The sequence below is a fragment of the Mus musculus genome, chromosome 16 (assembly GCF_000001635.26).
Source record: "Mus musculus strain C57BL/6J chromosome 16, GRCm38.p6 C57BL/6J".
Lineage (NCBI taxonomy): Eukaryota > Metazoa > Chordata > Mammalia > Rodentia > Muridae > Mus > Mus musculus.
In genome coordinates this window covers 24,084,618-24,096,410 of record NC_000082.6, presented here as the reverse complement: position 1 = coordinate 24,096,410, position 11,793 = coordinate 24,084,618, and the positions used below count along the sequence as shown (strand labels likewise).

Here is an 11,793-nt window from a genome sequence, read left to right as displayed (position 1 = left end):
AGAACAGAGCAATTACAGTTCCAGCTTGGCTGGTGGAATGTGAAGAGTCAGAGAAAGCTTATTGGAAGAAATCATATCTGAGCTGAATGAGCAGGATCTGAGGCAGACTCTATTTTAGGGCAGTTGTGGGATTGGGGCAGAGCAGTCAAAGCCTTTCACCCAGTTTCTGTGGGAGAGTACTTGGGGCTTGCCTAAGTCTTTGAAGTTACAGATTCTCTTCTCTAGACGGAGAAATGGAGACAGGCAGAGTCATGGCACCAGGTCACAAGGAGGGGGTTCCACACATAAGTGTGACCTTAGGGACAAAATTGGCACAACCAAAGGCTGGCTAGTTTTTATTGTCCCCATAATTTTAAAATAACACTGTATATTTTGAAAGACTTAAGATTCACCGTGAAGCTCGGTGCTTTCCAGTGCACAGATCAAGCCACAGCGTTATTATCCTGGGGCATGGAGAGAAGACTACTTATCACTGGAGACAGAGGGCTCTGAACTCTAGCTGCTCCAGGTACAGAAAGTGGAATGGATAGACTCCTAGTCTCTTAGAAGTCATATCGTAAACATTGCCTGGGACTGTCTATAGACAGAGAAGAATGACTAATAAGGTCAACTTTCTGATCTAGTCATCATGGTAATAGACTGAGCCCTGCCCTGAGACTGACAGGAGGTCAAAATTAAAGTCTTAGCTTGTCCTACCAGGCTGTCAGTCATGGAGGGGAGGTTTCTCCAGTCTCACACAGGAAATAACATAATACATCCCTGAAATTTTGATCAAGACATAACAGTGAACGGCAGCCTTCAGTGCACTGTTTAATCAAATTCTCACCAGAAGCTACCTCACCATTAGAATAAATATAGATGGGAAAGTAGTGCTTCTTGGTTTCAAAGTAACCTTGAAAACTTTGAGTCTACTTAGTATCCTAGTGGAGGAATCTTGCCAAGGTCCCCTCCCTGACCCCTATAAGCTACTAACTCCTGGTAGGAGCTCAAGCTTCAAGATCACCTAGAGCTAAGAAGGTTCCCTGTGGGACAAGTTACAGGACCACATAGTTAAAGGGATTTTCCAATTGTCCGTCAGTCACACTTCTAAACCAGGGATCACAGAGTGCTCACATCCCAAGCAGGCAGAAGGGTAGCAAATAGGTTTCTTACAGTGCCCGTTTAACACATAGAGCAGTTTGTCCAAGTCTTCAGTTATTGAGTCAAGCCCTCTCTTGCTTCAGAAATTGCTTCCACCTGAGAGAAGAAACCAGGTATCTGAGGGTTTCGATAGTGCAGAGATGTGGGGTTATAAAAACAATTCAGAAAAAGATTGTACGTATTTGCAAAATAGATTTGCATGAAACCATTTTCAAGTTTGCACAATTGGCTGCAATACTTCTGTGGGAAAATTCCTAAAAGCCTTCGGGGCAGCTCGCTCTGCTCCTCACTGAAGTGGTTCTAGTGGCCCATGCTTATCTTCGAACTTAAGGAAATAAAGCAACATCATGAGCTAAGGCCCACATCAAAGAGCCATGTGTCAGCACTTCGGTGCCATGTGCTACCACAGTGCCATTTTCTAAGAGCTCTGGCTGGCCCCTCTGTTCTTGGAGGTAGGTGTGAAGTGGTCAGTCACTCCAGGGCAGAAGTTGGGATTCCTTGGTTCTCTCTCCAGATTGTGGTGAAGTCCTGAATACACTTTTTTCTTCCCACCTCAATTTCTCGGGAGAGGTCCTTTGCCATGTATGGAGCTTGTGGTCAAATGGAAATACTTGAAAGACGGCCAAGTGGAAAGAGGATTTTGGCCTACTTTGCATGGTCTCCGAGGACAGAACTGAGACCAATAAGATGGTCAGCGGTACCAAAGAGGACTCGGACTGTGGATAAGGTTGAACTGTGGAGAAAAGATGTCTTCTTAATTACTTAATGGTACTTCCCATGGGACAAGCCACCTAATTTAATTCTCTCAATAGTCCATAAAGTAAATATTATTAATTTTTTTTGTACCAGGAAACAGACCTGGAGAGGGCAAATAACTGGATTTGGGTTGCATCACTTCTGAGTGAGCCAAAACCAAGACTTCAGTCAAGCCAGTACTTAATCCCAATCATTTGTGTGCAACTGTCTCATAAAGTAAATAGTGAGCAACACTCCCTTGATTAAAGAAGAGGGAAAAAATACCCCAAAATCCACATTCTTTTTTAAGCAGTAAGTTACCAATGTGCTTTCTGAGTGATTAATGTGAGCTAGGTATGTGAGCCGAGAGGCTGAGGACTGGGTAGAGGACCAGCCTTCTTTGCAGTACAACAGACAGCAGAGACTTGTGGGGACAGTAATTCTCCAGGGAATTACCTACTGCACAGTAACCAGGTCCCAAATAGCTGATCAGCTAGCCAGCAAGAACACTGAGGCGTGTGCAATTAAGGATGCTATTAGCATGCTTTTGAAACATTTCTGATAAATAGAACTCACCCAGACAGAAATGGTTGTCTTCAGAGGCAGTAAGACTCTTGAGCGCTCATGACCTTGTGGAAGAATGGATGTTTTGATTTCAAACCACAGTGACAGGAGGCTCAGGGTGGCTGGGCAAACAAGGGCGGGCTTGGCCCAGAAGCACATGTCCGGGCTCCCAGGCTTTTGGGGGTTCTTCTCACTGGGCTTCCCAGCCTGCCCCTCCCCATGCTGGTGAGGGGCCTATTTTGCTCAGAACTGTGGCTCCATGAGGGATGGCTGAACTCATCTTTCATAGTCGCCCGTTTTTAATCCCCATATCTCTCTCGGTCCTGTGGACTCCCACTCGCTTCCTTAAAGCGATCCCACTATTTCTGTTTGTGAAGTTAAGGTATTTGTTCAGGTTATCTAAGGTTTCCAGTTGGAGATGGAAAGCAACTCAGAGAGCGTCTCATTTAACCACTGAGTTCTACAGCTGAAAACTAGCAAGTACAGATGTGAGTTGGTGTCCCAGAAACTGATGGACTCTATGCAGAGTGCCTTTTGTGTGCCGCTTCTGATGGTGAGGTGTGCCAGTTGCTATGACAACCTATGAAAACCAAGTCCCTCCTCTCAATGAATCTCTATGAGTTGAAAGGACATATGTCTTAAGTATAAGGAGGCAAGCAAGCTGGGATTCCTCACTTCGAGTGTTTTCTGATGTTAAGTGATAGGAAACATTGAATCACAGTGGTCTCTTCAAGATGTCAGTCTCTTCAATGATACAATAGGGCAAACTTGGATGGAACCTCAAAGAAGCAGGAAGCATCATAGCACATTTGGCACGGCTTTGTAAAGTTCCACCCACGTGCCCACAGTCTTGAGTCAGGGAGGAAGGTCTAGAGAGGAAATGTGAGGAGTGGGGATTGATGGGGAATACATGATAGTCCATCTCTTTATAAGCCTGATACTGTTGTAATCAAAACCCATCCAGCACTGCATCATGGTATATCAAAGAGACCCTCCCTGAGTGATTCACTTCCTTTGGGAAATTCCCTTTGCCTGGACTTGCTCGTGTGAGGACCTTGACATTGTTCTTTTCTGTGCAGGCCTCACCTCTCTGCCCTTAGCTGTACCTCCAAAGAATATCTCACAATGATGAAAGCCTGTGGGCTGCCTGCTCATCTTCCCTGTTTATAAGTGTGTGCTCACCCACTCCTTTGTGGACCACTGAGACTTCTGTGTGGCAGTGAATGGGGGGGGCACAGCTCCCTGTACTAGAGGAAGGGTCCCCAGCACTTCAGGGTAATAGGGGGACTATTTCAGGGAGAGACAGTTGTCCTATCTATGAGTACTAGCTCCATGAGGGAGGGGATGCTGTAGGTGAGCCACAGACACCTGGGTGCAGTACTTTGGAGTGTTGCAATGTGTCATAACGTGATTGCATGTAGGCTTCATGATAGCCCTCCGCAGGCAGCCACATTCAACATTTCTTCTTGTTTTCTATAGAATGAAAGTGGCTCTTGGGTATTCCAGGTATTTAGGGGTCTCAGAGGAGTAGAGCAGTGTCGGACCTTGCCACTGTACCCTCTCTTCACGTTTTCCTTGTTGAGAGTAATGAGGGGTGAATGAGTCACTTCAGGTGTCTAAGCTGTACCTGCAGGAAAGAGACTGAAGACCTCTCAGACACCTGCTCACTGATGTGTGAAGGAGCAAAGGAAGACACGTATCTGTCATGTTGTTGGAAGGAAATACAGAGACCACAACTAAAAGCTCCCCTGCTTAGAAAAAAATAATTTAGGGTACATTTTTAGATCATATAAAATATTCACATTGTTCCACAAAATACCTGTGTTTACTTCTTTCATATTAAATCAGTGGCTTGCACAGAACATATATTCAATAAATATTTATTGGGCAAGTACATTAACTTTTTTAATGAAAAAGAATGTTTGTTTTCTCTCTCTCTCTCTCTCTCTCTCTCTCTCTCTCTCTCTCTCTCTCTCTTTCTGATGTGTGTGTGTGTGTGTGTGTGTGTGTGTGTGTACAAGAGGTACATGGCCAGACAGAAACCTCAGGTGTTTTTTTCTTTTTAAAGTTGTTCACCAAGTTTTTGAGTCAATGACTCTCCCTGGGATCTGGGCCTTACAAATTAGGGTAGGCTTTTTAGACAAGAGCCAGCCAGCCACCTTTCACTACTTCCTCAGAACTGGTATTATAACCGACTCCTACCACCACCACCACCATCATCATCAATTTTTATTTTATGTATATGGGTGTTTTATCTTCATGTAGAATTCATACACCTGTGTGCCTGGTGCCCAGAGGACCAGGAGTTGGAAGGCAGAACAGGGTTTGTATCCACAGGTACTCGAGTTACAGACAGTTGGGAGCCATAATCTGGGTGCTGGAAACCAAGCCTACTCCTCTGTAAGAGTAGCAAGTACTCGTTCGTAACCAGTCCTCCAGCCCAGAGGACTCAAACTCAAGTCGTCATACTTGTACAGTGAGCACTTGATCGACTGAGCTACATCCTCACCCCAGATGAACCCAAAGTCAGTCTTAAAGCATTTGCCAATTGAATAAAATTGAAGTTGCAGGAATTTTCCAGTACTAACCCATCCCCGAGATGATGGAGTTATGTTAGTCCTACAAATCAAGATGTAGGCTCATTTGCATGGGGGCATCAAAACCAAACTAGTAGAAGCCCTAAGGTCCATCCTAGGCCATTCTACTCAACTCTGTTTTGTCCTCAGATGACAAGATCCTCAAGCTTGTGACAACTCCGTAAACCTTGCTCTCTGGATCACGTGACACACAGTACTGGGAAGCACCATTGGAGAGAGCTATCTGGGCTGTGTTTTGCAGTTTTGATAAGTAATGTTTGCTCATGTTTGATTTTGGAGTTCTCGACAGTAACTTTTTGACCAGTTCAATTTATGACTGCTTTCTTTCTCCCAGTTTTTGCCTTAAAAGCATTTAAGGTGTGTGTGTGTGTGTGTGTGTGTGTGTGTGTGTGTGTTAGAGAAAAGCTCCTTAGACTTTGTGTCTAAAGTGGTCCAGAGCAAACAAAACCTCTCAGCCAGATGACAGCCCCAGACAAACAATCCACATTGCATTATGTGTCGTTTGCAGATCTGCAAAATACTGGTTTTCCTGCTTGAGTGCAGCGTTCCTTGGAACCTGCTCAGGGAACCTTCTAGACATAGACATCCAGTTTTGCTAGCCTCACTGACATGTCTCTCTAGACAATCTCTTCTCAGCATATCAAAACTCTCCCTTTTTCTCTCATTCTCCACCCTTTCCACCCCTGTTGGCTCCCTTCCTCTGCTCAACTGTTTCCCTGGTTGTCAGAACTTGTCCTTCATCTGTTCTCTTGAAGCCTCGAAACACCCAACACAGTGCCCTTGACAAACAATGCGCTGAGGTGATGCAACAGCCCAAGGTGTCAAAATAATTAGGTAATTAAAGCAGAGGAAGGTCAGAGTTTCCTCTGTCTGGAAAGACAAACACTGGCACACAAGGAAAAAAAAAAGCTCAAGAAGGAAATTGTTTCACATCTCTGTGTCCCGCCTTGGTCTTGAGCGTTGCTCCAAAAGCCCCATACCCGGGACAGCGTGATCCCTCACCAGGTGAGCGCCCATCTGACTTAGAAGGTGTGGCCAGCTTGAACCCTTCAAGGTTTCAACACACAGCTTGTTTTTGTCCCTCCTTGTTTATTTTCACACCAGCCCCACCCTAAGCTCCTGTGCAATGGCTCCAAGCAGTGGCTCAATGCCACCGATGGGATATTGCTCAAAGGGGGCTGTGGGTGCTGAGGACAAAGTCTTCTCCTAGGACATGAGGCCCTCAGGGTCACTGACCTTTGTCTCTTTGTTTATGTTTTCAGCAGTCAACCAAGAGTCTACCTCTGTTAGGGACTGTGTGGGGTGTAGCAGAAAGGATGCAGACTACTGGCTCTCAGAGGATTGCTACCTGGTGAGAGTGGACACACAAGAGAGCCTGAGAGCTTTAACTGAGAGTTGAAGTTATTCTGGAGGAGGAAGAAGGTGGTGTGACCAACCCATGAGGGTTTGCATCGGGGGACAAATGTTGAGTGCAGCATTTGAATGGCACGCCGTCTTCTCCAGACAGGCAAGAAGAAAGAGGGCTTTGTAGCTAGAGGAAGAGCATGCGCAATGGCAAGGGAGACGCAAAGGCTCAGTGTTTGCCCAGAGTGAGCTGCTTTTGGAGGTTGGTAGGTTTGGAGACTCAGCTAAATCGGCTGACTGGCGCAAAATGAGGGCATCATTAAGAAGATACTGGGGAGTGGACCTGCCCTACAACACCACGGGCCAGATGGAAAGTTAGAGTCTGAGGAAAGATGTGACTAGATCTATGTGAGGGTGGAAACTACTGTCCCAAAATCACGCTCCTGCGCTAACAAACTCTCCCACCCTTTCCCCACTGACAGACTTTTTTTTTTTTTAGCCATAAGATAGGTCGAAGCTCGCTTTCACTCCTCAGAGGGCTAGCGCTAAGGTTTTGGAAACTTCCCTGTTCCCAAAATAGCCAGTTAGAAGGGTAGGATAGTAGTCGGTTATACATAGAAATTCGCCCTCAGAGAGTTCCAGTTCTGAACTGAATCTGTTGTTAAAAGCAGCTGGGTTATCCTGGGCAAACCACTTAACGCCTCCAAACTTGGTTGGCCCAGGTAGAACGGACTGAAGGGAGCATCATGTTTCCTCACTAAAGTCTCTAGACAAGGCAATGAAAGCACAGAACTTATGTGAAGCACATGGAAGTGTCTATCAATTATGTGTGCTAGGCGGGACCAACCAGCTCCACTTAGCCCTGTAGCCAGCTCTCAGAAGCAGGCAGAAGGGCTCCTTGCTTTCAGTCCTCATGAACCTGAAACACAAAGTGTGACCACCTAGATCTTTTGGGATCTGGTTCATAACAAACTATGTTTGTGTGACAGACCATTCTCATGCCTTCAGACTTGCTCATTTGTTCTGTGTCTCAGAGGCAGCAGGCAACTGGGTATGGTTGGAAGCTGAGCTACCTGTGGGTTTGGAGAGATGGTTAATGTTTTGGAGAATAATGTTTGAGTAGAGCACTTCAGAGACAGGAGTAATGCATCAATCAGAGGGTTATCTTCTTCCTGTTAAATAACATAACTATGTAGATGTTTGCTACCAGTAGACCTGAGTGCTTGCTTGCTTTATTTTCTAATTTGTGACTCTTGCAGTGGTCATGAATTAAAATGGATATCCAACTGTTCCATGAGGCAACGAATGGGGATTTTACATATTAAGTAAGTTATATTACTTTGAAAACAACAGGTATGATATAGATCTATGCCATTTTCAACCAAGTAGCCATTAGGTCCTGGAGTTGTTAAGCAGTTCAACTTGTTTAAAGAGCTAGCTAAAACAGATTTGTTTTTCAAAATCTTAAATTTAAAAACTTGGCTTTACTCGAGGAATCTTTATTTTAAGACTTTGGTATCATTCAATTATAGTTTGTTTATAGATTTCTTGGGAATCTTAATTCATAATTTTTAATATTTAAAATATCTTCGAAGAAATGTGTATGAAAAGTAATTTTAATTTGCTCTTTTACATTGACTTTCATTTACATTTTAATGAAAACATAGTCTCATTCTTTAGATCAGCATTGTCTGCTGGAGCTCTCTGCTACCTGGGAAGGCTCTGCATTTGGGCTGTCAAAGCCACAAGCTCAGACAATGAAGATGGCAAACTGAAGGTGAACACTTCTTTCAAGTCAGTCACAAGAGGCTTATGTGTTGGACTGTGTCTATGGATATCCTATTGCAGAACATGGCGTTAGATTAGTGAGAGCAGGTACAGATGTTAAAAGAAATGGGGAGCCTAAATCAGACTTTTCTTGGATAAAACAGGGGTGAAGGGAAGCCCCAAGGGACTTTATAGAGAAGGAAGTTTGAAGAGAAAAGAACATGGCAAGGTGGACTGGCCAGTTCCTTAACAGAATTGATGAAACAAGTGAATTGCTTTGCGTGCACAGAAGTCCAGGTGGGGTTGTATGCACAGATGGGTAACACATGTGCCCCTTCACTGACAACAGGCTCTGTTGTGAGCACCCTGTCCTGAGCTGGACATGAACCTACTACTCCTACCCTACGAAATATTGAAGCTCTGGGAAACAGCCCTGCAGGGTGTCCCTTAGTTACCCTTGGGATGCGTGGCTGAATGGGAGTTATAGCTTACATGCTAGCCCATGAAAACATCAATATTCACAACTCAAAACTGCGAATAAGATAGTTGGTTCGGGAGCCATTTTAAAAGACAATGGCCTGAGAAGACAAATTTAGGTTACCCTAATTCTATGTTCCAATGTGGAAGCAGCTTCACAGAATTTTTAGAATTTTATAGAACCAAGCAAGTCATAGGCCGAGGCAAGTTTAAAATGCCTTGTTGGGTACACCAGAAAAGTGAGTGCAGAGAAATGGGGGCTATTCTATAGGTCGAATGTGTTATCTGATGACATTCTTAGCTCTTTTGGCAGAAGCTACTGGTCCTACTAAGTAAATAGCTTCTTAGAGGTTTTTATTTATTGTCACAAGGTGCTAGTCCAGATACAGAATAAACCAAGGAGTAGCTATTCCAGAAGGCTAAAAAATAAAGTAATTAGCCTCTGAATCTGTAAAATCTCAGTCTTTCCACCATTCTGAAATTCCAATTAGTCCATCAGTCTCTGAAGACATAGAAGCCCCTTCCAGGAGTTTTATGTTCACAGCCAGACAGTTTCTTTTAAGGACTTTTCATTCATAAATACACATTCATTTTGCCCCACATTAAAAAAAATACTGGTTGGGGGTGGTTTGGCAAAGCATAAATAGCATAAATATTGATCCATCTTCTCAGGATTTTTTTTTATTATTATTCTGGATTTTGTAGAAATTATTTAGAAGGGGAATTAAAAATGTCCAAATCCATAAGACAAATAAGAAGGAAGAAAATGAGTTTTCATTAACAAATTGACCTAGATTGTTTCAGGGGCAAAGTCACCCCAAACAGCTAAAAACAAACATGCACATCACTGACCTACACCAAAGAGAAAAGAGAGGTATGAAAACTAGCCTCTTTGTTGGTTTCACACGAGGGTAGCAGGTGGGGCTGAGTACAACTTCCATGTAAACGAAAAGCTAAAACAGCAATTTTCAGTTGTATTCATTTATTTCAAAGCTTGACAAAAGCAAAACTATCTATTATATCAGTAATGGTGAATGACAGCAAAAAAGAAAGTCTCTAAACTAGAATTCTAGCCCCCGACCCAAAAGTATCTTTTGTGCTCTCTGTGGTTCATAAATTATATTGTTATTGTAAGATGAGTCTCAGTTAGAAACTTAGAAGTGTGTAATCAGATATGGTTGTCAAAGGAAAGTTTATAGTTTTTTTTATATTTTAATTTTGGGGGTCTGCCCAAGCACCTTGAAAAAAATAAAACCTGTATTTGGTCTGAGAAACACCTTTAGATACATGCTGGATAATTTCTGTTGAAGCCATTTTATTAAGATTCATCAAAGATAAGTCCATTAGAAGAAGCAAGCAAAACTGGAAGAGCCTCAAAAAATTGTGGTCTTTGGTTGGAAATAAAATTAATTGAGTTTATAGTATCTCTTGTTATTTGACATAAATTGTTGATTGCTTTTAATATTTAAGTTGAACAATATTACAAAGAGATCAAAGATGAAGGCTTATTACTTTTAAGGCTTTTTAATTAAAATATTTTTTCTGAAGTAGGACATTAAGTCAAATATGTCAAAACATGGTAAATATGTGAGAAAATGAGAAGAAAAACCATTCTTGTGATCATGAGAGAGATAAGTTATTATATACAGATAACCTTTAAGCTTTCAATTGTATTTTCTAGCTACTGTAGGTCATAATATGCTCTCCACTAAACAAAAGCCTGAACAAATTAAGCAACTCATTATGGTTTTCTGGCTTTGTTTTAATTATCGAAGTATGTTATTTTAAAAAAAGCAGGAAAAATAAGAAAGACTAACATACATATTTTTTCTCATGTGTATGGGTATGATGTATGTGAAAATGTAGCTCATGTTAAAGTATGTCCTTGTACAGTAACTCTACTGGAAGATCCAGTTGCTAGGTTCTCAGGCAAGTGGTTTGAAGACACAGCCTGATATTCAGGCTTTTGGTAAAGACTGAGAATTTCTTTCTGAAGGCTAGAGAAACGGGATCTCTGAAGATTGAGGGGATGGAGGCGGAGTGTTTGGGGTTTGAACTATGACGATTTCCTTGATATTGACCTTGGTATTTGGGGAGAATGTAGTCATGTACGAATGAAAGAACTCTGGGTTTGCAGGTTGCTAACATATTTAAAGAGGTACTCAGAATAAGTGACATGGAGAGCTGCGGTGACAGGTGGGGTGTGGGTACCTGGGAATCATTTGGACACAGAACCAGAAGTATCTTTCACATGCATGTCTTAAATCCTGTCTGCCTTGATTTTTAAGTTCCCGTGCATTTGCCAGGTCACTGAAATCCATACATACATGATCTTCCCCAGTCTTCCTCTATAGGCACAACTTTGCATCAGACATTTGATGGGAGAGGTCCATCTTTGAAGGGAAGTTTTATTTAAGTCTGTCCCTGGATCCACATCATCCGTACGTCTGTCTACAGGGCAAAAAACTTCATCTTTCATGAGTGCAATTTCAAACTTGGTGCCAACGAGAGACATCTTCCCTGGACTCAAATGCGCGAAGCCTGAACAGGACATCTTGAGTGTTAGCTTCTCTGGGATGGCTGCGGTGTGCAGCACATTTTTGTTAAGGTGTTATTCAAAGTTTCTGATTAACATAAGTTTTTCTTAAAATTATACAAAAACATAATACCATGATTATGGAAATAAAAAGCCACCCACAAGCTTACTATCTTTACAAACCATCTATTTTCATTCTTTCCTGTCTTTTCCAAAAAAGTATTACCTCCTCCCGCCCCTCAGTGTTGGACACACAGCACAAATATGCCTTTGTGTTCTGATCTTTTTTGTGTGCCTCACACAATGAGTAATATCAGTGTGCTCTTAAGAATAACAGATTCAAATAACTTCCAAGCATTACATTATTTGATACATTCTCCTTTATATCAGCATCCAGATATCACGGTGGGACTGGTAGGTTAGCTGGCATTCACTTTTGTTTCCAGTAATAGCTTGTTTTTCCCATTACCCTCCTAATGTCAGCTATTTTCTTAGAATGGATCTTTAACATTGGAATTACAGTGTCCGAAATGCTGATGATGGAGAAGAGCTGATCCTTACCTCCATGAATTAAGTTATTTTTTAACCAGTTTTTCTTGGTTGCTGTTTGTGTTTGTTTTCTAAGCCAGGTAT

The 11,793-nt window shown here is 42.5% G+C and overlaps 1 long non-coding RNA gene across 1 annotated transcript; it reads left to right on the top strand.

The window, feature by feature from the left end:
- Nucleotides 1–6,345: 6,345 nt before the first annotated feature.
- On the top strand, nt 6,346–11,338 carry Gm31583 (predicted gene, 31583). Its single transcript, NR_168004.1, has 4 exons — nt 6,346–6,642; nt 7,640–7,705; nt 8,061–8,157; nt 10,966–11,338. It is a non-coding gene; the product is annotated as a predicted gene, 31583 (long non-coding RNA).
- Nucleotides 11,339–11,793: the final 455 nt, after the last annotated feature.